The 27,801-nt window shown below is 41.4% G+C and overlaps 1 protein-coding gene and 1 long non-coding RNA gene across 4 annotated transcripts in view; both read right to left on the reverse strand.

The window, feature by feature from the left end:
* Positions 1-27,801, reverse strand: part of FARS2 (phenylalanyl-tRNA synthetase 2, mitochondrial) — a 260,157-nt gene that overhangs the window by 142,945 nt on the left and 89,411 nt on the right. The window lies entirely within an intron of this gene.
* LOC121066414 lies at positions 9,660-27,251 on the reverse strand. Its single transcript, XR_005817744.1, has 3 exons — positions 25,669-27,251; positions 10,944-10,947; positions 9,660-9,670 (listed from the first exon to the last, which is right to left on the reverse strand). It is a non-coding gene; the product is annotated as an uncharacterized LOC121066414 (long non-coding RNA).

A 27,801-nucleotide genomic window follows, 5' to 3' on the forward strand; every position in this document is an offset into this window, starting at 1 on the left:
AGAGTAATACACAGAGCGGTGAAGCTACACCAGGCCATGCCACAGACATCACTTCAATGCAGCGGCTGAAGTAACAGCCCCTTGCCTCTTCCAAAGGCCTGTCACTGGAATATTTTCCCAAGAAAATGGATTTTAAGCACACTTACGCAACAGTGCAACTTAGTTGCTTGAGGCACCTCTCAAGAAAATGCTAAATGATTCTCAAGTGAGCCCAGACATTACCTTCCCTTCTGCTCCAACACTCAGACCATATAAAGTAAATAATGTATATGCCTTGATAAAAACTGTTGAAGGAAATCCAGATACTACAGGCAGTACTTAGTGTCTTTACTACTGTGATGGCCTGGTTCAAAGAGGTGTCCCATATGGGACTGCAGCCCCATCTTCCTGAGCACTCCATAAACAACGCTAAGCACTCCAAGGAGGTTACAGCCTAAATAGACGAGAGGAAAGAAGCATTCTGAATCCCAATTTTCAGGCAATGAATTGAGTCATAAAGAGATACAACACATGCTCCACAAAGATGGTCAGGCCCTTTCTATGTGCCCGTGTTCTACTGGACAGTCCACAAAGGGTCATTTATCTCTTGGTGCTTCATTATCCTCAGATTTTACAAAGCACCTAGGAACCAAACTGCCCTCTGTTTACGTGAGCAAACTGTCTCCCACAGCTCCAGAGGACCAAGTCCATTAGACATGCAAGATCAAAACACTCAGGAGATCTTGACCTAAATGACCTGGACACAGTCCCCCAGCAAGTCAACAGCAGATCCATGACTTCCTGATTCTTTACCTACAACACTACTATGTTTTTGTTCAATGTTGTGGGTACGGCTTTTCATTCTTGATATGTATGTTAAAAATGATCTAGCAAGCTGAAAGGGGACACAGGATACTGAAGATAGCCATCACTTAGATGTCCTTTAAAGATATCGCTCACGTCCTTTAAAGATAGTACATTTCAGAAAAGGTCAGGATAGTATAAATCAAATTTCACTTTTGCAGCATTACCTTCTGCTCTATTCTTTTGTCATTCTGCATTTGTCCAACACCATTGATGTGTCCTGCTAAACAGCTATAACACTCTGCCAAAACACAGCCACAATGAGCAACTGAAAAAAACCCTTGCACTTAGAGAGCGTTTTAAGATCTGAAAGGATTATACAAACATAACTTTATTTATTTACATAGCTTTGCACCAATTTCTCTGCATGGAAAGGTAGAAATGATTCTAAAACAACAAACTTAAAAACAACTCAAATTAAAAAGTCAAACATTTAATTTTTTCATTTCACTCTGTTGTTTTGGAGCTGCTTTCACTGATGGTTCATCTCCATAAACTTCAGTAGAATAACTGCTGGTTTGCATGCATGTAAATTAAACAGGTACATTCAAGATTTTCTTTGTTCCCTTTGTTAGTAAACATGACTACCAGCTTCATTAAGAATAGAAGGATTTCTGGATCCCATTTTGATAGTAGCCTAACTGATCATAACGCTGTCAAAAATCAGAAAAAGAGCAAATTTGCTTTGTAAAAACACAAGTTGCAGTAATCAGGCATATTACTTCTAAATTGGAGTCGACTTCAGCAAGGAATGGGAAAAAAGAAGGACAAAAACTAATCTGAGTCCAAATGAAGCAAAGTGAAATAAATTATTTGGGGGACAGATCTCCATATACTGCAGTAAAATGTTTATTAAATCTCTAATATTGGGAAATACAAGCTGTAACGATAAAAAGAAGAAAATGAAGTTTTACTTACTTTCTGAAAGAATATAATTCATCTGATCCAAAACTTAGACAGTTCAGCACATTATGCTGAGCATTTAAGAGATATTAAGGGAATTAAAAGAATTTTCAATGATACTAGTGACATTCATTGTCAATGTTAATAACCTATTTACCGTGATAGTAGCTTAATAAGCTTTTAACTGGCAGAAATGAAATTATAATTCAATATGGCATTATTATTAACATTATGAAGAAAAATCCACAGTTCCTTGTCCTCATCATGCACCTATTTTTATTCTATATTTTGAGGAGATTATTCCCGCTGGATTTTCTCTCCTCCTTTCACCTTCAGAGGAAAATTCCAAATTGCGAAGTGTTAAGATCTGTTTGGGCATTGATGCAGGTAAGGCCCCCGATTTTTACAAACCTTGCTTTCATCAGGGTGTACCTTCCTGTCTGTCTTTCACCCTGGATGAAACCGTAAGTACCACATTACACTGCTGTGGATTACTGACCATATGGTAAGGTCACGTTACATAACATGTCTAGTAGTCTCCACTGGAAGTGGAGGGTTCGATTCCTGCCAGGTGAAAACTCCATCATATCTTTAAAATCCTATGTAATATCACCGGATCCTGTCTCCAGCTCTCTGTGACTCGCTCTTACTGACTTAAAAAATCTTGTTGCAAAATGTGAAACGACAAGCATCATCTCCGTGAGATACCACTACCTTCTACTTGCCAACACGGATAGAAAGCTCCCTTCTACTGTATGCTACCTAGCATCTTCACCAACTAAAACATCTCTGCCATGAATTAAAGACACTATACAGAAAACACTGTATAAATTGCTTCCTTTCTTCATGTGATCAAAACCAACATTTTCCCTTTCTCGTTTCTTTGCTGCAACTCAGCATAAATACCCTGCATTGAATACTTGAAATGTTGTGTGCAAAACACTTCCTTAAACATAATAAGAAACATTTTTTTTAACCTGTAAGCACAAGCACTTACTCTGTTTCACAAACACGTCGGCAAGTACTTCAGGCGAGAACTAACATGGGTCCACTCAAACTTAAATTTCAGTAACCGTATCTTAAAATGAAAAACATCAATCCAGACAACTTTAAAATGTTCGTGCATTAAACATTTGTATATCCTACCCAGATGTGCAAGATAATCTTTTAATATTAGAGTATTTATGATTGTTTTCCCTTGAAGTTTTAGAACATGTTACCATAAAAAGTAAGGACACAAGGAAACAGTTAGCTACTTGGAGGAGCCTGGTATGGAACTTTTTCTAATTGTCCTGAATCAGAGACTGTTTCTGGATATTTTTTTATCAATGTTATTAATAAAAGGTATTCAATGTTATTAATGAAAGGTACTCAACTGACAACCTCCCTTCACAAGATCACCTGCATATCCAGACAGCCCATGTATCCCAGACAGGCACGATGCATCCAGTCTCCAGCATCACTCTGAACTGCCTTCACTCTGTTCTTGCAGCGGCACTTCTACAAGAAAGGGCTTGACTTGGTTTTAGTCTCCCTAGGAAAACACCAAGGCCATTGCCTATTGCTCCTAGGTGGCTGGTGGTATACCCAGCCTGGAAATGCAGATCCATTCTGTGCAGGCCACTGAGCAGCAATCAGACAGTGACTTTTGGTTACTGCCAACCTGGGCTAGATGCAAACCCGTGACCTGAAGGTGAAAGGCTCTGAAACCAGTTACACAGACTCCATTGGCTTCTTATTTGTCATAACTCTGATATTTATCTGAAAATTGAGAAGCATCAGTACAACAAACAGGAAAGGTGTTGATATTTCCAACCCCACTTCTAATTATAAAAAAGTTCTGGCAAAGTTTCAAGCCTTTTTTTTACACCATAACACACTGTTACTCCTCTAGTGCTAGAGTCTACACTGAGGACAGAGAACAAACACAATCCAGTCTGTGCCTTTTGATTACACAGAAAATGAAAAAGACAAATCCCGCAGCACAGAAGGTTGGATTCTATAGCTCTGTACCTTGTGCCTGTACATTGCACTGGACCCAAAGTAGTAATGGAAACTCTCTGGGGCCCTAGAGCATGCATGATAGGCCTTCACTTACTGTCTACCACTCCCTGGCCAACCAGACATCAGGTTTTCCCAGTTTCCAGGTGGAAGAAAGTCTACAGCACATTCTGCAGTCATCTACATTATTCTGCCAACTTAGAGGTCTATAAAACTCTGCAAGCTACCATCAAGGATATCAAAATAGGCCCTCAGCTAAGCTGCAATTTAAATCCTTCCTATCAGCAATAGAATTGCTCAAATGATATGAAGACGTAGTGCCATGTACCTACGACAGGATAGTTACAGCTACCAGAAAACCACTACTAGAGATGTAGGAACGATACGGACAGGCTAAAGAAAATGTGCCATTACATTTCTAGGACTAATCTCTAGCAAGGCATTGCTCAGGAGACAGAGAACTTCTCAGCTGCCTCACGATGACCCAGCAACAAATTCGGGTTGTTTAACCCAGCAGCTCCTGATTCCTTGGTGGCTTCTAGCAAGGCCCTCAGCCCTCCCTGGGGAGGTGCTCACCAGCCCCACCTCGGTTTCATTTCCTTCCTGCCCACAGCAAGTGGCAACCAAAGCTGTCTTCTTGAGATGAGCACTGCCTGCACGCTGCCAGCACCCCAGAGGAGGTAAATGATGCTCAGTCCTCTCGCTTCCCTACCCACTCAGCGAGCGTGTACGACTCCCATTAGGCAGAAGGAAAGGATCTCGCTGTGCTGCTCAGACTCGGCTAAGAGCAAACAAGCTGAGCAAGGCATCAAAATGGCCTGCACAGGAAGAACATCACAAGTTTGGTTTGTTGGTGGTTTTTGTTTGTTTGTTTGTTGTTTTGTTTTTTTGTTTTCTCGGGGGAAGTAGGTCTGAAGTTTCTCCTTTCTGGCACGGGAAACCTTCCTCTGTCCCACAGGAAAGCAATTCTCGTTCAGAGCAGCCATGAATGATATAGAAAAAAACACAGCAGGAAATAAAAGCCTGTGAAACTTATGGCACAGAGAGGGAATGAAGAAAGTACCACAGTACCTGACACAAGTTGAACTAGCAATAATGGGAAAGGGCTGACATAAAAATGTACCGTAAGAGAAGCTAACACAGCAGGAGGCGATGATGCAAATTAATGAAAGGGGACAATCAGCAGACGTCTAATTGGATTGTCAACCTCCTATTACAAAGATGGGTTTTATTATATAAAGCCCTAAACATTAAAGGTTTAAAACTTTAAAATATAAAGAGACCTAGTAGAGAAAGATGCCACAGTTTCAGGCACTGGGGAAAAAAATAGATTTCACCACTAAACAAATTACATAAGCACAAGGTTGCAAAAAAATGCATTAACATAAATTGATTTAGCTGTACAAGATTTATCAAGCCAGAATAAAGTATGTTTTCAGGCTACATTCATTCGGGCTTCAATTATATCGAGAAAGGCACTGAAATAATCAAATTATGAAGCCCCAAAAGCATTTAATAATCACAAAAATGAAGCAGATGCACTAATAAAATTAACACTAATAAACTAGGTCAGGACTGAGAGAAGGAAGAGAGCGATGAAGGAGGACGAGAGCTCCACCCAACCCGAGAGCATGGCACTGGCCCCTCTGGGGGCTGGCTGCGGCGCTGCATGCTGGGCGCAGCGCAGCGCTGACTGCAGATGGTGCAGCTCTTTGACCTCTTTAACGCAGACATTGCTCACGCTGTCTCCGTAGGATCTCTGCTTGCTGCAGCCAGCATCCAAGTGGCTACTTAATATAGAAACCTGGGAGGAAATGCTGCCTCTACAAGCAGTTCGCCAACCCTCAGATTAGGAAAGGGCCTTTAAGCATCGCAGGCTTATCTGCAGTGCAGCGTGAGGCTGGAGAGATGAGCAGAGGACAGCCAGGAGCTCCCAGGCCCTCAAGTCACCCCACGACCTGTGGCTCAGGAAGGTAATTTCAGCACTAGGGCTCAGCTTTCCTTGCTCCAAATACAAACACCTCCAGCTCACCTTTTCTAAAAGGATCAGAGAGCGAAGGAGCCAGATCCAGCTGTGCTGCCCTTTACTCTGCTGCCCTTTCCCAAAGTTGAGCGACTCCACAGAAATCAAAGGAACACAAGGTAGTCCTCAAATCTGCAAGACTTTGGCTGCGTGTTTTGACACGTAGAACACTGCTTACAGTCAAGACTGCAGGGTGATGAGGAGTGCTAGCCAAGCCACCAAACTCAGAGGAGAGTCAGAATTGCTCTGCTCTGTCTCAGAATTTGACCCACTCCTGTTATAAAACAGATGTAGAAATGATTACAGTGATTACGCAGAGGAGTGAGATTATGCAAGTGCTAAGCACTGTTGTTGTAACACAGATACACAAACGAGTATAAAGGGGCCTAGGGATGTGGCATTTCTCTCCTGCTTTCTTAGGAAGACAAAGAAAGGAAGAGAAAGAGGGGGCTGGATAAATGCAAAGGGAATTATTTAGGCCGGACAGAAATCCTGTCCTTCTGTCAGGCACTCCCTTGTTCACCCAGGGAAAGCTCTAGCACAGCAGCAAAACAGCAGAGGCAGAAGCACAAAGGCAAGGAACTAAACTGTTCATTAAAACTCAGGATTGGAAAGAGCTGACAAGCATTATACTGCCGCAGAAGATCATTCTTCTCAACTTTCTGGCACAGAAAAATCAGGAACAACTGCCATTAAAAAAAAAACAAAAAACATCAAGGACAAAGGAACAAAGTCACAGGCCAGATCTAGAGAGCAGGGAGTGGTAGCAGAGATGCATAAAAGCTGTTCATTTAGGTATGGTGAATTCTGGATATTTTTTTTTCTCCTAAAAAAAAGAAAGCCCAATTATTACTGCAAATGCTGATATTAAAACATCTACTTTTAAATCCCCTTCCTCAAATTAACACAAGATTGCAAAGATTCTAAGACATTTTGGGATGTAAAAGCAGGGCATTTAGTGATGTGCACAGAGAAAAAGCATTAGCAGAAGCTGTGGCAAGTAATCCCAGAAACTAAGCTGGCTGCAGGCAGGTCTGTCATTTCATACTAGTACGTGTGTCGGTACAGAGAGAAAAGGTCAGGACAATCATAGAATAACCTGAAAAAACAATTTTAAAAAATCAAGATTGTTAAATTATAATTAGTTCCAAGATCATTTTTCAGTAAGCTCGTGGATACAAACCTTCAGTCTCAGGAAGGAGAGCAGCTCAGCACTAGCCCTTTACCGGGAACACAGGAGCCATTCCCACCCCATCCTTGCCATTCTCTATCCAAACCCTTTTCAAGGACGTCTTGGACTTGGGTGTCCTTCCTGTTCTGTGGCTGTGGTCCAGGCGGAAGTGGAGGTTACTGTCTCTCAGTTGCTCATCACTGCCTCCCTGTGCACGTCCCTCAAGCAGAGGGTACGTCCCGCTGTCCCTGCGTGACTGGCCATTAACCCAGCTCCACCAGGACGGCCCGTGTGTACCAGACGGGCTAGGGACCAGCTCTGCCAGGGGACTTGAAGGGAAGGAAAGCCATGGCAAGAACAGCAAACTGCTGAGGTCAGGAACCATTTCAGCTTGCAGAACTCAGCCTCAGAGGAGGACGTTTGACCTCACTCAGCCTTCGGCTGAAACATCCCTGAAACTCTCAGGGTCGGGGCTGCCTCAGTTCTGTGCCAAGGTAGCACATGAGGTCCAACAGCCGTGTGGGTCTTTTCGTAATATCAGAAGATCCCTCTCCCTTCTCTTTTTTCATCACGAGTATTGATGAACCTTAGGAGGAAGAATTCACTAAGACACTAGCCAAAAATTACACAGTACTTATTGGAATCACAGTTCGTTGCCTCAAAGGGATATGAACATATTCAGGCAACTTAACAGAAGATCAGGAAGATATCATTTAATCCTCACCCAATATCGTCAGTGCTGTTGCTCTTAAAGGCATGTACTCTTTGCATCTTATAGACTACATGGACTTGGTGCAACACACCATTATTATTATTCCACATATTCTGGTAATTTTTTCCACCAACTCAATGAACGATTTTAAATCATGCCCAGAATACCACATTTCATAGCACAATGTATGCAAAGTCAAATTAAGACACATGCACACAACTTGGGTGAATTAGAAGAAATAGCTTTCCTTTCCCATGAGAATTGCAAGAATCCCCAAATGCTTCTTCCTACTTTGAATCCCCCCACCCCTCCCAACTGACTATTGCTGTGACAGAAACCCTCATCTGTAGACAGTTTCTCTATCAAAGGAAAAGCTCATGGTAAATCAAAAATCTAACGTGATAACTTTAACACCTACAGTACTGTTTTTATCCATCTTTTGAATATTTCCCTCCCATTCCTCAACTTGCCTAACCTACTAAAAGGTTTGAAAAAATAATGTGACCAGAGTCTGCCTAGCTGATGTTGAACTCTAAAAGCAAAGCCTGAGAAGCACAGGAGTACAGGCATATGGAAAGATTACATTGGATAGGTTGTATTTTGGTCAGTTAGGTATAACTCAATTTACTGCTTTTATTATTCTTGCTCGTTCTTAAGGCTCTCGTAAGGCTTCTGGAAAGAAGTCTGACATGCCTTAGCTCCAAAAGCTATCAAATACACACTCTTAACATTAATATATCTGTAAGCCACTAAAGGCTAGTTTCCCAGGAATTTTTAGAGGATGGCATCCTACTAGTAGATCACTCATACATCTATTTTTATACTGCAAGGTCTTCAGAGAATCTGATTGTCATCTGAGACTGTGATAAGTGCCTAGCAAGGAGTGGGTGCCACCATGAATTTACTAATGTGTCATTATGCATCACCGTCATTATTTATTGCCCTTGCTTCTGCAAGTTCAAATAACATCTTTTGTGTAGGACAATGTGTTCAGTTCAATTAAAAATCACTAAATCTTTATTAAGTGTTCAGCTACCAGCAGTATCAATGGATTTTAGAACATACACTCCTCTTAAAAGGACAACTCAAGGATGAACCTAGAAAGGATGCAGCAACTTTCTTCCACATGAAAACACCAGAGATAAACTTCTCACATTTCTTCTCTAGGCAAAAAAAAAAAAAAAAAAAAAAAAAAAAAAAAAAAAATCCTCTTCCTCCTCCACTCCCCCTCCCAGTTAAATCCAACTTTTACAAATACTTTTGGTCCAAATAGGAGCAAACAGATTGACAAGGCGGTATCCTTGACACATCAGCCAACTGAACAGGTGATCAAAAATAATAATAATAAAAAAAAAACAAACCAACAACTAACAAAAGACAGAGATTATTTAACTCAAAGGAAAGAAAAGTTACAAATGGTTTCAGTGAAAATGGTGAGGGTGTATACATCAGGGACTGACCAGTCTCTGGTATTTTTCACTAATAGTATCATATCAATACAAGAAGTACCATTTTTCTAATTCCTTGAGAACTGAACAGTCTCAAACTCCTATCAGCTTGGAACCTGAGGGATTTTAAATTACACATGTCATCAGTGAAAACGAAACCATCAAACTGGCTTTTCAGAACTGAGATTAAAAACCAAAACCTAAACACTGTTTTCTGTGTGCTGGCATGGTGAGCATTGGAAGACCCTAGGGCAATTCCCATATATACTGTTCTGTAGCACAGTCAGTGGGAAAGCCAGTCAGAATACAGGACAGCACTGGCGTATTTTATAAATACGGACAGTGGTGTCAAACTATTCAAATAAGTATGCACTAGATGCAAAGACTGAAATACCTACTTATATATCAATTAACTGATCTGCAAATAGCAATTCTTATACCCCACTCCTTTTTTGAAGCTACTATTCTTTTCCATCTTTAAAGAAATTGAGAACTGCTCTTTCAATTCATTCACACCTTACAAAGGGCTCAGCTGCAGAGCTACGTCTTCTCTAATGCCTGTACCTCATCTCTTTTGTCTAGCAACCTCAGCCCCCAAGCAGATGGATGGGAATCTTCCCAAAGTCATTAATACAAAATATACCTAAAGTCTCAAAACATCCTTTCCTTTCTCATTCAAGTTTGACAGAACTCTCCTTTTTGCTACTCTGCTCTTTTGTTTGCTTACGCATCAAAGTGTTGGATGCTGTGGTGTAATGTTATAGTATGCTGCATCAGATCACAGTATTTTACAAAAACTCCTTGACTATCTCAGTAAGAGCCAAGTGGAAAAAAACCTTGCCCTCATTTACTCGCATATAGGATGCTAAAATCATTCAGGATGGAGTGGGCCTCAGGAGGTCACCTAGTCCAAACACATACACAGACGTATTACTGTTTCACTTGTGCTGCTCCTCCAAACGGTAGCATAAAACCTGTTCTTCAATTTATAGTAAAGATAATTTTATATTTTTTTTTCAGGATGTTTTAGAAACAACATTCAGGAAGTGTGACACTTCACCTTTCAGTACAGCTCTCAATAAAAAAGGGAATTAAAACACGTCATATCACAAAGTCTCAAAATGGATAAAAAGAGAATATTTCTGGAGAAATTTATCACAAAAAAAAATTTCAGAAACCAACCAGATCCTTTTTACAGGTACCAATTTTGAACATAAGTAATTTTTTTTTCAGCTCAAAACAGAAAACAGCAACAGTTTAATGAGAAAAATCCTTACCAGTCCTCTACCTTGTCCTGTCAAGTAGTGTTTTCACCCAGCGGAAGCTGTGTATACAGGGATGTCTAGCTGTTTCTGCTCATACTTAGTAGCAGCCAAGTCCTTTGGGGGCCACTTATTCTCCTGTACTTGGGCCTTCCGGCATCATTACCTCTGCCAATCCAAAAATCAAAGTGGAGCCTGGCTGCCTAGCAATCAAGAGCACGTGCACGCAGGCACAGACTAATCAATACAGCTCTGACTGTAATTCTCTTATGATCAAAAGTAAAATACTAATTTACTCAAGAATTCAGGCCACAGAATATTCTCCCTCATGGTCTGACCTTTTTTCACTTATGCCTGCCTGGCCTCCTTAGGCTGAGCAAATATTTGTAACTGATAACTCAATGAATTATTACAGGGCAAGTGATATTGTAACAGCTACCTGAATATGATGTTAAGAAGGATGAGAGACATAACCGACAGAGCTGTAATATTCAAAGCAGTTTTACATGGGAGCAAACTAAAGCGTACAGACCACTCATGACTTGTCAGCTAATAATGTAATCACTTCTTATTCTAATACCATGCTATAGTACAAGCCAATCATTTATTCTGCAAGTCTTCCAGCAAAACTGCATAAACAACAATAACCCTCCTCCAAACATGACATTTTTATTTCTTGCTGTACGTGAATTAATTGAAATTCAAATTTAGATGCTTTCTGCATGCACAGTTGGAAGCTTGTCCCGTCTCTTAGTTAAGCATGCATTCTAGCAACCAAATACTACCGTGCTAAATTGTCAAATAAGCTAGGAAAGAATTTACAAATAAATTATTTTCAAGGCAATATCTTTATTTTAAGCATGAAAGAAGCATTTATGCATTCAGCCCTTAGCTGCAGACAAGCTTTCTTATGAAGGAAGAACTCATTCTAACAACACAGCTGCAGTTATTTCTAGATATGCAAAAAGAAAAAAAATGCATAATGGAATGAATCCTTTCCACTTGAAGCCGCTTTAAGGCCATTTAATAGATGGGCTGTAGCGTGAAGTTACCATTAAACTGAGCCAAAAGTTTATCTCAATATGCTCTACCCACCTCTACCCTAAACAATAACAAAGCAGGAGGGGAAGCCGAGGTTGCTGCTGGTGTGGGAGGTAAATCTGTATGAAGTTCAACAAGGCCAAGTGCCGGGTCCTGCATCTGGAGCGCAACAACCCCAAGCAGCGCTACAGGCTGGGAGATGAGTGGTTGGAAAGCTGCCTGGCCGAGAAGGACCTGGGAATACTGGTTGATAGGCAGCTGAGTATGAGCCAGCAGTGCGTTTATGTGGCCAAGAAGGCCAACAGCATCCTGCCTTGTATAAGCAGCAGTGTGGCCAGCAGGTCTAGGGAGGTGATTGTCCCCCTGTACTCGGCTCTGGTGAGGCTGCACCTCGAGTACTGTGTTCAGTTTTGGGCCCCTCGCTACAAGAAGGACATGGAGGTGCTTGAGAGAGTCCAGCGAAGGGCAACAAAGCTGGTGAGGGGTCTGGAGAACAAGTCTTACGAGGAGCGGCTGAGGGAACTGGGGTTGTTTAGCCTGGAGAGGAGGAGGCTCAGGGGAGACCTCATTGCTCTCTATAGGTACCTTAAAGGAGGCTGTAGAGAGGTGGGGGTTGGTCTATTCTCCCACGTGCCTGGTGGCAGGACGAGGGGGAATGGGCTAAAGTTGCGCCAGGGGAGGTTTAGGTTGGATATTAGGAAGAACTTCTTTACTGAAAGGGTTGTTAGGCATTGGAATGGACTGCCCAGGGAAGCGGTTGAGTCACCATCCCTGGAGGTCTTTAAAAGACGTTTAGATGTAGTCCTTAGTGATATGGTTTAGTGGAGGTCTTGTTAGTGTTAGGACAGAGGTTGGACTAGATGATCTTGGAGGTCTCTTCCAACCTAGACGATTCTGTGATTCTGTAAATCTGCTGCAGCTGGGGCTGGTGGAGGAGGTCCACGTGCCTGCTGGGGAAGATGAAGAGCAGGGATGGATAGGGGGCAAGCAGACATGGTAGGCTGGATTTGTCTTTTCTGCATCACAAGCACAAATCATAGCTGGAAGAAACAAGCGTGATAAGGAGTAAGAGTTGCAAACCTACTACCCCCTTCATGTGAGGAGAGCATACACCACACTTATTGGTACTAATGGGGATGAGATGGTCATCCCCACCTCCCATAATTCTGTCCTGACAGCATCAACAAACCAGGTTTAGAACAACTCTTTGCTATCCAGTTACCATCAACCTGCAGCAAGCAGACAGGCCTGAAGGAGGAAATACACTAATTCTCATCTACACAGAGTGAAATACTTACCTAAATAATGGCAAAATATAATGATAGTCTGATAGCCGACCATCTTGGAGGATATACTTTATCATTGTGCTTCTTATTATGGTAAATTGATTTAACTGAGACCATTTCCCACGAATAAAAAGCCAAATAAAACAGTTAACAATATAATCTCCTATGTAATGTTGCAATTGCTTTTGTCCTTTGCCTGGAAAGCCTGGAAAGCATTGGGTAAATGGAAACACAACTGAGAAAGCGTGGCTAGACAAAAAAAAACACTAGATTTTGCACACGCTGGACACTCATAGAGGACCAAAGAACCATAGTAATGAAATGGTCACTCTCAGATGAAAAAGAAAGAACTTAGTCCTACAGGAAGATTAAGATTTTAAAATCAGCTTGTGCATTTCTAGCAAGTTCACTTAAAGCAACTTCCCTCTGGAAGTATTTTTAAAACGTTACTATATTACACAGACAGACCTTGTCTTTCCTACAAAAAATCTGTAAAATGCTCTCTGCACTTATGTCATGGGAGGTGTGAACAGTGGAAGTATTGTTGCAAGCCCCATATTTCACTGCAGCAGAGAAACCTAAGTCACTTGCTCAGTTAACTAGTGGTAGTGTTGGACAGGCTGTACGCACGTATGCTCATACATTGCACAATGCTGAGAGGAGAGCCAATAAAAAGGTAGATGTTCGGCTTGTGCAACGTCTCAGCTGGGTTCATGACAATCTGCACCAACTGAAGATCTCTCCCCACACACTTACACATCCTTTAAACATTTGCCTTGTGCAATATACAGCAACAGAGGAGATGAATGACACCTGTATCTTCTTGTCAGGTATGACAGGTTGTGACACCTCAGCCTGGAAAGTGTTCACAGATTGGAGATGAAGTATTAGCTCCCTGGGTAACAAAACCTCGAGATGGAAACTTACAGGGGATAGCAGGAACAAGAGGAAAAAAAATAAAAAAAGATGGTTCTCATATGGCAGCTTTACATAGACATAAAAAAAAAAAGTTGCTAGTTAGCTCATGGGGTAAGTGATGTAAACAAAGTTTCAGCAGAGATGGAACTAAGGGGCAGAACATACATTATACACTTGTGGTTACAGCATATATGTGTATGTATATACATATATATATATATGTAAAACACAGTATGTATTACATGCTATGTACTATAAAAATGCCATGTGCCTTTGCCCATGGCTTCACCATTCATTTCTTCTGTGTGCAGCTCTATCCATTGATTTTACTGACACGTCTACACACTCTTCAAGCCTACAGAGACATAACTCTCAATTCACTGTGAAAAGCAGAACCAGAGACTACTGAAATAACCTCCCTCACCCTCCCACAGACAAATGCATGCCCCACAACCAATTTCAAAGCATATAGAAAACCACCAGTTTCTACCCCAGTGTCTACAAAGGACAACCATTAAAGGAGTCAAAATCAGGTAGGGGGGCTTCTTGCACGTTATCAGTCTGAGAGCAAAATGATTTTTCTCTTTCTTATACAAAAAAAGAATAGAAACATTTGAAATGTAAAGAGATTTTTAGCAGATGAAAACCATCTCAACTTTGGTCCCTTCTGGGATATTTTTTCCTTTGTAGAGAAGAAAGTGAGCTAGTAATTACAACATGAAGCTGTAAGACCAATTAACAATCTGCAACATGCCCCACTTCTTTTATTCTCCACTGGTAATGCTACAGGCAGCATTAACTGTCTAATAAATAGGTGAGCACTGCTTAACACTTTGCAAGGTTTCAGCATTTCCCTTCACCCCTGGCATCAATTCTCTCTTTCCCTCGGCTATTAGCAGATCAGTCTGGCAGTATGCAGATGCTATTCTGTGGCGTGCTCCAAGACACACATTGCCTGCAGGCTCCCCTGGGCTCTGGAAGGCAGGTGGCATATTCACGTTCTGACAGCAAAGCTTCACTAATGACCTCGCAAAGGTCTCCAAGAGATTTTTTTTCTTCCTAGCTAATCAACTGGACAAAGGATTTACTTCTGCTTAGGGAAGGTGGATGTTTGCAAGCCAGCTATGAGTGTTAAAGGGCAAATGTTAGAAGTATTTTTAATATACTTCTGTTTACTGAGAGCTAAATAGTTCTATGTGCAGTACAATACACTCTGCAGAAACATCTTAAGTGCATGCACTCAGGGTATCAGACCATTCAGGGACCAAGTACACAAGCCTTGGTCCTATAAAAGCATCTCAACTGGATTAGCAATTGAAACTTGTAATATGTCTTGAACATTCCTGCCTGGTACCTTTTTCAAGGCTGCAGGATTTGGTTTCTTTTAAAGTATTCACTAACTTTTATACTGCGTGCACCTAGAAAATTTAATAATTGCACTTTGTAACAACACTACATCTGAATAAGCAAGGATTTCAATCAAACACTCTAGTAGGTCATATGCATTAAGGTAACCAAGTAAAAACAACTAGATAGCTTTCAATAATAATTTCTCTCTTTTCTACTTCTTTACTCATCTGATTTCACATGTGCATTTTAAGAAAGGCCAGTACTAACATGTCATGTATTCTGCTGAAAATGAAAACTTTTCTGTTACAGCAAAAAAATTCTAAGAGTGTATGTGTCTGTGTGTGCGTATTCAAATATATAAATGCACACAAATATTATTTGCATACTTTTTTTAAATAGTGTGCTTTTTTTTTTTTTTTTTTTTCCTTTTTACAACTGGTTCAGAGGGATATTCTGAATAACTCTGCTTTCAATTTTCCAGAGTAGCATCAAGGTTGAAAGAAGATCATGTTTTGGATGATTTGTCTTGAATCTGCTCTGCTTCTCTATTGGCTAAAGAAAAGAGAACTTTAGGAAAGTCACTGAGAGCCTGGTCCTTCAACTTCTTTGATGACTTACTATACCCGGAAAGAATTATGAGCGCACCAAGAAGCCATGGAGTAAAACATGATACTCTACCTTTTCAGCCATCCCATTTCTACCCCAGTAGATCCTATTTTTTTGCTTGTAGGTACCCTAGCATCCGCAAATCACGAAATCTGTCCAGGTGATGGCCCAAATTGTTACAAATAGAACTTAAAGACCATATGAAATTGTTTTGCACTGTCCCTAGGAATAACAATGTCATCCTTCAGTCTTCATTTTATTTGGCAAAAAAAATGCTTTAATTGATACAAGACCCATTGCCCAAAGAGAGGCAAAAAAGCAATCTCCAAAAAGAGAATCCTCCTCCACTTCCTACTCTTTTCCTAGCTCTCTCCTTGAATTTGTAACAATACTCCAGCAAACCAGAATCCAGAAAGACAGACCATCCTGACAGAGGCACAGACAAATGCTAATGTCTTATTAGCTTCCAGACTGCAGCTGGCTTGCAGCTACAAGCGACTGCACAGCCAAAGTTAACACACCGTCAAATACAGGCAGCCATATTTGGGCCAACAAGTGGGCCAGCACTTACTCTCCTTCTTGTTTTACTTTCATTTGATTCTCTGAAAAGAGTATTAAACACTTCCCCCCACTTCCCTCCTCCCGAGTTAGGACCCAGGTAGTGTTTTACTGCAAACCACAAAGATGACAAACAAAATAGGAAAATTTCAGTTCAGCTAGAAAGGGAAGAAAAAAAAAAGCAGAAACTGAATGCTGTATCAACAGATTCAATTCCAAAGTTCTTGAGACCTTTTTCTTCTTCTCTTGCTTCCCTTCACACTGTTTCAGAAGGTTGCTCAGATTAATACACTCTTTGAAACTGAAGTACCTTAAGTAAGGTACTCTTGGAGCCACAGGGAGAAATTCTTGGTGTTTGGGGTGTTGTGCTGCTCCCAGCTAGTTCCATGTAAGCAAAAGAAAATGAAAACCACACACAGAGAAAATATATATTCCTCGTTTCAGACCAGGGCTTGAACGTTGTCTAGGGAGGAAACATCCTCACTGGAAAGATCAGGAGAATCATCTCAGTGGCTTAGGTTTAGATACCAGGAGTCCACCATATCACCCTCAACTTCTGCCTACTCAAAACATTTACTTTCCTATTGGCAGACCTCTTACCTCAACTCTTTCAAGCTTGTCTTTTCTGCCAGTGAGCAAATACATGTTTATTTCATACACTCCTGCAAGCAATCAAACTCTGCACACACTCCATCCCACCCCTTGACCCCAACACCCACACACAAAATCTTAACTATGCTCTCGGTCCTGGCAGTGACTTGGGTAGCAAGCATCATCACATACGGGGCATCCACTTGTAATTTTAAGCATGCCAACAACACTTACTGATGTAACTGCACAATTAAGCCTAATTCTTGTTAATCAAACTTAAGCCAAGTCACTCTTGCTCTAATTATATTGCAGGCACAGCAAATCTTAACTAAATTTAAATAAACTTTAAGTGGTGTAAAATGTGATGCATACTAGCCCAATGGACTATCAAATGTAAGAAGCCCCAAGCAGTAACTTACCAGGTACATGACAGAAATTAAAAACTTTTCTTTTATAAACCAATTTTCCCACTAAGTAATTAATCTTGTTCCGTTAATATTTTTGAAGACCAAAGAGAAATTCATGAGGAGTGGCTCAGAAGGGATTAGGGTAAATATGTAATAAATAAATAAAATGTATTACATAAAATATGTAATAAATAAAATATGTATCTGAACTTTTTGACTTTTGTCTGCCAACATTTCCCTTATGAAAAGGCATAAACGGGGGGGTGGGGGTGGAAAGAAAGGAGGGAAATGTATTTTTGATACGACACACCCCCGTGATTTGAAATATCAGAAGAAACGAAAAATGCATCTCAACCCATCTCATACTACTTTCTTCCTACTAATGTGCTGAATTGTTAGTTTTATGTTAATAGAGTCTACATAAATGGTCTCCTAATCGCTTAATAAATTCCTTAATAAAGAAGTAACTTCTGTGTTTGTCAATTAGTTATGTAACCAGCAGACATCGGCTATCCATCAAAAACCAGCACCAAATACAAAAGCAAAAGACCAGATTATATCAGGGGACTGAGAAAGCAAGAAGGTGAAAAGAGAAGAAATAGAATTCATATCACTAGTATTTTGTGTCACCTGTGCAGACAGTATTTTGATATTGAAGTAAAATTGTAGTAGAAGTTAGTTTTATCCCAAGCTAGCGATCCTCTGCTGCAAGTTTATAATATGCTCAACTCCTCTTCTGAGCTGCCAGAAGTTGATCAGAACCTACAACTGACCTCACCAAATGGCAAATTAAGTAGAGAAGAAAAAAAAAAAATCAACAAAAAAAACTTTGTCTATTTCAATGGGTATTTTGAGAATCACACAATGGCCAGATCAATACTAATATCCATTACTTATTACACATCTATCAGAACACAGCATCAGCATTTGCAGAGATGCAGATTTAAACTCTCCCTGATCAAAATACTTTTGTTGGTTGTTATTTCTCTTTAGATTTTCAGTGGAAAAAGAAAAAAAGAATAACTGCAACTGAATCCAGGTGGACCCCAGATGCAGAAGTATATTCAGTTGGAGAAATGACTGAAAGAAGCAATGAAAGCAGCAGTTCTGACACAAATTTGGCTTTATTTGGGTACGATTTCCAAAACTACTAACAAATATGAGGGTCTCTTGCAAACTTTCCTGTGTGCTAGAACGACCTGAGCCAGTTTAGCTTGACCTTCTCTTAGGATGTACAACTATTGGTGAATAGGATGGATGTCCACTCTGTCCATGTTGCAGCATGCTGTCTTTGCATGCAAACATACACAAGAAGCAATATTCACATCCTCTGTCCCCAAGCACCTACTCTTTCTACTTTAATTACATTTTGAAATCTACATTGACAACAAGGCAAGGCTACTTTGGGCACTGAATTACATGCCTAAAGGTCACTGATATCTTTATTGCCAACTGACTTCACAGGACTTGTCCATTTCTTTGTGCTTAAGCCTGCAGGTCATAGCATGAGTATAAATTGTGCTCTCTCCCAACAAGAGAACCACTGCACTAAAAGAAGGTGGTTCAGCCGCACTTCAGGAAGCTTCACATTTTCAAGTTACTGATATATACATAGAGCACTCACAATTGAATCTGGATTAAAATATTTACATTTAAACAAGCAGGTATTTTACCTACCTTTAAGTCACCCTGTGTTGAAGAATATAGTTAAGTATCTCCAACATTTTCACTGGGATTTTTAAAACCAGGACGATTGTGACACTTAGACGAGCAATATGAGCATTTGCAATAATGTGCAATAATTTGCATTGCAGACCACAGTAGTGATATGCCAGGGTAAAGAGTCTTCACAGTGAGCCCAGATGCATGTCTTAGAAGTCAACTTGAACTCACAGTTAAAACACCTTTTTTTAGAGATTACAAGGAGAAAACAGAACACAAGGGATGAGAAGAGCAGAAAGGAGAGAGAGGTCTGCAGTAGCTACAGATGAAATTAAGCTGTGGCTATAGCCCAATCCATCAACCTGCACTTGCCACTTCGTGAACAAGACTTTGTGAACAAGACTTTGTGAACAAGAAACTTGTCAGGGACCAGGCATATCAACAGCGTAGTGAGCAAGCTACTTTTACTGGACTAGAAAGGGCACAACATCGATTAATTTGGAGCAGACTGTCTACTGATACAGATAGTTTCAAGACTTTGCTATTGTCTGGCAAACATTAGTGCTTCTTTTCCCTTAAAAACTTGATCTTTTAAAAATCTTACACCAGATCATCTATACTTTCCCCCTCTGGTTCCGGCACCAGAGCTTTTTACATTTCCAGTCTGAATCCTCTTGGCAACACATCTATGTAACACAAAAGGGTTGCTTTCAGTTCCTCAAAATAAAGTCTTGAACACAGCCAGAATCATGAACAAACACAAACTGATTTTTTCCTAACAGCAACATAAATACACAATCAAAGCATTACTCGTGTGCCAGCATGTCTGTCAGAATGGACAGACAGACAGAACTAGACCTACCCAGTCAGAATATTGAGTGAACAAATATTTATTGAGAGTTACTCAGCTGTGATACAGAAGGGGATTCATGGCATGGTGCATCTGGACTCTGCTTATTTTTTATGAGATAATTGCGCCACATAGTACCTCAAACACGGCGTGACTGAAGGATTTGCCTTTTAAATTTAAAAACATGGAACGGACAGGAATTAAATCCGTCATGCTTCCGTGTAGCACACAAAGGAAGAAGAATATAAATAAACAGGCAACCAGAATGGTGCAATAAGAACAGGATTAATCCAAGTGTGATTAATTCAGTGTCAGATTAAAATTGATAGTGCCAGCTGTATCGGGTCCATTCTGCTGCATTATTCTTGCCTGTCATTTTTTTGTCCATCTACCTCCCATCTCCTTGGTGGATAAACCTGCAGGAGAGTTAATTGTCACATACATGGATTTAATCATATTGTCCACAGCGTTTGGGGGCCTTGCCTTCAGCGATCCGTGACTAATTGTTGTGGTAATTTTTCAATCATTAACAGCATCGCATATGCTGCAAACAAATCCCACGGCACCCACTAAAGCCCCAGCAGCGAGTGGCGCACGCTCCTTCATCAAAGCCGCGTGCCCCAGACCCTTCCCCCCATTTCCCCAGGGCACAGCCATTAGTATGCCATCCCCGGCCTTGGGGAGATGAAGGGGAGGCAGGCCTGGGCTGCCTGCCGCCATTTTCGTTAAGGAAGAAGCGCTGTGATAGGGACAGGGGGAGAAGGAAGGAAACTCAAACTCCGTCTGGGACGGCTGCCAGCGGGCCCCATCTACGCATGGGCCTTGTTGGCCCTTCATTCTCCATTGAGTTCGCGTGCTTCGACAAGCACCCGCTCTTCTTCACATTTTGGCTGGGTCGTAGATCTCCATGGCAACCTTGGTGCTCATCTGCAGCACCATGGCACAGCTGCACTCCACTCAATGCTCCTGACAGGCACGCAATACCACAGCAGTGGGATGGGGCCTGCCCCGGGGGATCCGCAGGGACCAGGTAAAGACACTCGCTCTTCCGGGCTCCAAGAATCATGCACCCACCACATGAAACAAAAGGGAGAGCCAAAAGCTTCTCTGGAGCTTCAAAGCCAGGTAAAAAATAAAATAAGTCACAAATTGCTGCACCAACAGGAAGGGTTAGTACCACAGGCGCTGGGAGGCAGCTGTGAGGATTATTAGTGGTCCATGCTAAATGAACTGACCCCTGAGCTCAGCTGGCAAAAAGCTCGCCTGGGGAATGGGGAGGCCCGCCATTACAGTCACCTCTGTGACTTCTTGCTGCTGGATTCATCCATCCACTGGTGCTGCCAGCCAGCTGGCACTGAGGTGTATGACACTCGCTGGCTGTGTACGCCTGTGTGCCTGGAAGAACAGCATGCTGTTTACACCCCTGAATGGGAATGACTGACCGCATCATGTCACGCTCTCATCTCATCCTCCCTCACCACCCCGGTTCGTAACATGTTAGCATATTAAGCTGTTTCATGTGCCTGCTTATAGATGATGTATATCAGCATCCTCAAAAGAAGCTTGAATGGGGGAAGGAAAAAAAAAAAAGATGCGATTCTGCGGCATCTCTGTTTTGAAGAAACCACTTTAAAACAAGGTGGCATTTCAGCATGCATCCCGGTGCTGATAAATGCTGATAAAACAATTATTGAAAGCAGTAGCAGCAGCAGTAACGAGTATCAAAATGCAAATGGTGACAAAAGAAAAAGAAATAAAAAGGAAAAAAGAAAGAACTATAAACAAACAAAACAAAGGCAGAATTAAACAAAAGCGAGAGCCCCCCCTCTCCCTTGGTGTGAAAGAGAATCCCCGGCTGCTCAGCGTGTTAGGGCTGAGCTTCCAATTCACGCCATTGAAAAAGCACAGGGAGGGAGAAACCCCATCCCTCCCCCTTGCTTTTGACAGTCATGGCACCAGTACTCTTATGCAATCGTTTACGTGAGTTATGACAGGACCAACACTGATACCTCTCCCCAGCACGGCCCCGAGCAAGTGGGGCTCCCAGTGGCCCCAGGGCCACTGTGTCAGGTGGTCACGCTCGCTTCTGCTCGTTCTTGGCTTGCAGATGAGGTGCAGTACACAGGAGCACGATAATCCTTTGCGCTTCTATTAGCTCTGACAGCTCTCTCCCACCATCCTTGAGTTGGTTTCCCTGAGGGTGGGGGAACCCTTAACAGCACACGATTGACATAATCTTTTGTGTTTTTTTTTTTTTCTCTGCATTTCCCCCTCCTTATCGTAGAAAATGCAGTCCTCTCAAAGCCAAATGAAAGGGTGACAACAGGTAAATTATTTCTTAACTAATTTCTGCACGTAGCAACACCACTGGCATTACCACGCTGTATCGAGTCGGTGTCACTCTATAACAGCCGATATTCTTATTAACGTAAGAACTGCACGAAGTTTACGGACCTGCCTAGAGCCTGCTACACACGACAAAAGCTCCCGGCAATGGCAGATGGCATGTGAATCATTGTAAAGGCAATTAGCAGCTAGCTGCTGGATTTTGACATGCTGGGGAGGACATAGGGGGTTTTCTCTGCTTGGAGCTGTTCTCACCAAAGGGGCTGGAAATAGGCATTAGTCTCACTTTGCCCCCACAGAGTCTTTGCAAGCGGTGGTGCTGGCTTTGAGGCTGCCTTATCACTAGGTACTTATAAGCAGCCAGTGCAGAAAGATTTGCAGCAGCAATAAAAATGCTGTCTTTTTACCTTGATGGGCACAAGTCACAGCTGCTGCAAGCAAGGAGTGTTTTAAGCAGAATAAAAAAAAAAAAAAAAAAAACACCTATTCAGCAAAGAACCACAGCCACCAAGCCAAGTGCTGTGAAAACATTATAGAGTGCTGTAAGCAGTGATTGAAAATGCATCAAAAACCTCAAATGCTTCTAAACAACAATGACAAATGGGTTCTGGAACTGTTCGAGTTGGATACCTCGCAAAATGAGTTTGCACGGTAGACGATGGTCCTAAATTTTGATCAGAGAGCTAAAGCAGAACTCTTCAGCATGAGCCTTGTCAGCATATATCTTTATCTTCAAGTCAGTGAAAAGAATATGAAAATGTACTCCTAAAATAATGCTCAGCAAAGGTCTCATTTGTGTGGCTGTGGTGCAGACCTTGGATAACCCTGAAGCAGGGACATTATTCTGGGCAGCCTGACAGCACTGTGACCAGTAACACTCAGGAGGCTACTAGCTTAGTCAAAAAGCCTAAGGTGACAGATTTCATCCATTTTTCCTAGACTTGCTAATTTCTTTGCTCATTACATGCCAGATCAGTGCTAGTTGCTGTGAGCTCCGCAGCAGAGATTCTTCTATATTTTTCATTTGCTGTATGCATGCTCAAGAACAATAATCTCTTTTTGGGGGCTCCTTGGCACTGATGCAATTAATAGCATTAACTACAAAACCTCAGAGCCCCAGAGCACAGGTGCTCTTCCTCCAGAAGCACAGCATCTGCTAACCCTCTTCGCTGAAGGAGGATCTCTATCAGCTCTCACTAATACCTGGACTAAGCAAGATTATCCATTTATGAAGAGCAGCATACCAGTCTGTATTTTCCCTTCCCAAACTAAGCATGCTGGAAGGTATTCAGCAGATGCTGGGTGATGCTACCTTATAAAAGGGCAAGAAGCCATCAGTCACTACCTCTTGCCAATGTCTGGCTTCTACACCTGACAGCTTTTGCCATGACCTGCTCAGTTTTGCATTTCCTGGGAGTTAGAGGCTGCACCTCTCTCAGAAGCCCAGATGCCCACTGCTACACGAGCCGTGCTGCACACCGTCCAGTATCTGCTTACATGCTGCCTCTGGCATCCACACTTACTCTTCACTAGTATCCAGGGTTGGGCAACCTTGTTCTACCAACACTTGCTCACTACCAGATGACTTTGTGCTTGCTGACTGAATTCCATCTGCAAGTATGACAGCATTTTAGAAGTACTGATCAAGTCTGAAACAATAGCAAAAAGTCAATATGTTATTATCTCCATTTTGTACATATATAAATTGAAGAAGACTGTGAACGTGATAAAGATATTAAGTTTAAGGAAATCCTATTGAACAGATTTAATGTAGACATTGCTTTCTGTGCAAAAGTTGCATAACTGAATGAAAGTACCAAACATAAAATCAAATAAACCACATTTATTGCAGTAAGCTTGCCCATGCTCTGATCTTAGTCAATGCAGGAAAAGTACACATACTGTATGTGTGTAATTACTCTACTAATCACTAGGACAGAGACAAAATGAAATATTACTATGTGAAATTGCATATCATTCTGCAGATAGAAACAAGACTATAAATATATTTAGAAAAAAAATCCACACATTGGAAAACTGGGTTGAGAGCTAGCCATTTATCATATATAAGAATCTTCTATAATAGAATCAGCTCTCAGGATCCATCTCCTTTGGTATTTTGCCAGCTACAGAAACTAGAAACTATAGTTATGCAATACCATGGCTATGGTTGATGTTTCAGCAGCCGTAACTCTGGTAGTCTGGTAAATGTTCTCTGGTAGAACATCTTCTCATATGAGAACAGACATCCCAGGTACATTTTAATCTTACCTAGTTTGGCAGCCTCTATTATTAATCATATTAACTACAATGTAGCACGTGAAAATCAAAATACCATGGAACTCCAGATGAATTGTTAACAAGTAATCTTGGAGGGTTTTCCAAAACTTTAATAATGCATCAGTTCAAGTGCACCGAGCCAATCACATGTTACGAGAAAGAAAAACAATCCTTGCAGAAAGAAAATTTGTGGCTATTGGAAAAAGCCCTGTGGATCTCAGGGAGTCCACATATAACACTGGAACATAATTTACTCAATGTTTGTTTTGCTTCCTCCAGCTTGGAGCTTCGCAGGTGAAAAGAAGAACAAAAGGCAAGCCCAGCACTATCAAACTTTTCTAAGCCAGAAGATTGAACTCTTCAGAAAATGAAGTTGTAATGAAAAAGCACATAACAAGAAATACATAAAGCACAGAGTTATGCTCCAAGTGGAAAGCGACAAGATAGCAGTAATATTGCCCTTACTGAGGACAAACAACCAAAGTGCTGGTCTCTCTCAGAGTAGATGGCCAGGTGGCACTGGACAAGTCACTTCATTGAGTTATGCTCCAATTTCCCCTTCTGTAAAACATGGTGAACAATACAGCTCTTATTTAAAAAAGAAAAAAATCACTGTTAAGGCATTCCAATGAAAAAATGCTACATAGCAGCACCATTTTTATCATCATCCAGTGGAGGGCATCTAAGTAGAACAACAGACTAGTTACGTTTCTTTCACTGAGGACAGTCAGAAGCACTGCTTAATTAAGAGACTAATTAACAGAATTACGCTATCCCAATATACCTAGACCCTCCTTTCTGGTTCATCAAACAGAGGATTTAGATGATGGACGCACTTCAGCAGCTGAAGACGACACAGTGTTAGCACACCTACACATTAACACTTTCTCAAAGCTATGGAACCTACTAGAAATGATCCAAGTCTGGATCGGTGCCACAGAAGCATGTCTTAAGGCTATTTATATGATTGCCAATGGTGAGTGAGATTTTCCAATAAGGTAGGACTCCACCTCAGGAAATTTAATCTGTTAAGGAATAATGAAAGAAAAAGGAATGTAAGGTCTTGGGAGAATATTGGTCTTCCATATATCCCTTTCAAGCCATCAGACTTTACAGCTTACATTCAGTTTTTCAGTTGGCATGTCCTTAGAAGCACTAAAGGAAACAAACAACAACAACAAAAAAAAAACAGAACAAACAAAAAACACCTAATTTCATTTAGGAAACAAACAAACCACAAAAACTCAGTGCCGACTCTTCAGACCTTTTCTCTGCTTCAGTTACAGCTGCTAGCACATCTTAAACTTCAGAGGTGAAAAAACTGACACTCCAACTTTTTCACTCCCTATTTTCCACCAGTGCTCAACTCCTCATACTGATTTCTAATACAGCTTTTTACACCAGTCCCACACTGAACCTCATCATGCTTTTTCGTTCTCCCAGAGAAAGACCTCAGCTTCCATTTAACACCTCTGTAAACATGACAAGCAAGTCCACACAGAGGATTATCCAAACTGAAGCTGTCATTCTACAAGAACAGACTGGGAGTTGAGCAAGAAAATCAAAGTCAACAGAGCAGGGCTCAGGCCCTCAACAGAAGCCTTTCATCACCTCTCAAACACCTGTGCTGGCCAAAGCATGTATCTGGAACCAGGAGCAGAGCAAAGCCTGGGATAAACTCGAGCCCACTGAATTCACAGATTTGCACAAGACTTCCACAGGTAGTGGAGGAGCACAGAGCTTATGAGCTCGTGCAGGTATCTCCCCTACTGTCACATTTCCTTGACAGTTTCCTCTGCTGTGGTTTGAAAATCATCTCCGGGCTGCCCTTCAGCTGCCTGCATACTTGCTGCACTCACTCCCTTCTACTACGAAGCTTTTTGGGTGTCTCCAGGGAGCCCGGAAAGGCCCTGCTAGCTCTGTGTTGCACAAACATACAGAACACATGAAAGAAATTACAGACTCAGTGCCCCTTAGTTCACCTTCCTTAAACTCCACCTGTGAATTGTACAGTTACAGAGCTTTTCCCTAACTTAAGGTGTACGCATTTTTCTTCAAGCCCCATGAGAAGTGAGATGATGAAAGGGAGGTGGGAGTAAAGCAGCAAAAGGGTCACTGTAGGGGAACTCTAGCTTTTTCATATTTGAGCCTTTCAAGGAAAAAGTTACTGATTTTCTCTTCCTGCCGAGTATCATAAGGCAGCAAGGTCATTGCAGGGGAACATTGGCTTTTTCAAATTTGAGCTTTTCAAGGAAAGAATTAATGATTTTCTCCTACTGAAGAGTATAACACCTGCAGGTGTGATGGAAAGCACTGAAGACAAGAGGCTGTCTGTTGGAAGTGAGTAAAGGATCTGTGCCTTTTTGGCTGATTGCAACTGTGCATTTCACCTCCAAGAGCGATTATGTTAATTTAGTCTAAGAAAACAATGCCAACCTGATCCCACAGTCCAGGCAAGCATTGCATGTAGCTGCTGTTTCTTCCCTTTCCCTGAAAACTTTTAAACATGCTGGGACCACTTAACAAAGAACAACAGAATGGGGGAGGTCTCTGACAGCTGTTAAAAGTTTGACCTAATTATTGACCCATGAAGAAGAAGCAAGAATGTGAGATTACTCTCTGATATCAGACCTACAGAAAATGATCAGCTTTGCTACTTCTGGAACTGCTTGCAAACTCGGTTCAGTATGACCTGAATTTCTATCCACCTCATCTTCTAATTCTTTTTAAACAATATTTTCATAAAAGTATCTGGTAGAAAACTCTAGAGTGATGGCAGTGATTATGAATGGTCTGTAACACAGTAAAGAGGCAGTTAACTGCCATATCTGTGCAAATATTATGTCCACTGACAATCATTCATATCCCCCTATTCCCGCTCCCCTGTATTGAATATATCATGCTTCTATGACAGCCACAAAGGTGACAAACAGATCTACTGATGGAGCACTACAAAAAATCACTTTATTTGATTTTCACTGAATTACAGTCTTATCATACTGAGTGCTTCCTTCTCTCCATCCCAGGACTACAGGTTTGCTTCTACTGAGATTATTTCTTATTGATTAACAGTAGAAAAACAGAAACATCAAAATGATACCTTTTTTGATCTAGAAGCTCAGCATCACATGCTGTCAAAACAAAACAAAGAAGCATCTTGTTCCTTGTCCCATTAGGACAGCAGCTCCTAGGATCACATTTAAAGAAACCAGAGATTCACGAGCACATCACTCTCATCACCTGGCTACTATTAAAAAACAAAACCACATACATGGTAGAGAACAACTCAGCAGACTCTGCAGAGGGTGCTACAATATTTGTCTAATGTTTGCTCACAGTTCTTCCAATCAGCCACATGCAGAACATGACAAATGCTTATGCACAGACTGATTTCTCTCACTATTCATAGAATCACGGAATGGTTTGGGTGGGAAGTGACCTTAGACACCATCTTGTTCCAATCCCCCTGCCATCAGCAGGGACACTTCCCACCAGACCAGGTTGCCCAAAGCTCCTGGATGGCGGGCTTTGGGGCCTGGCCTT

The sequence above is a fragment of the Cygnus olor genome, chromosome 2 (assembly GCF_009769625.2).
Source record: "Cygnus olor isolate bCygOlo1 chromosome 2, bCygOlo1.pri.v2, whole genome shotgun sequence".
NCBI lineage: Eukaryota > Metazoa > Chordata > Aves > Anseriformes > Anatidae > Cygnus > Cygnus olor.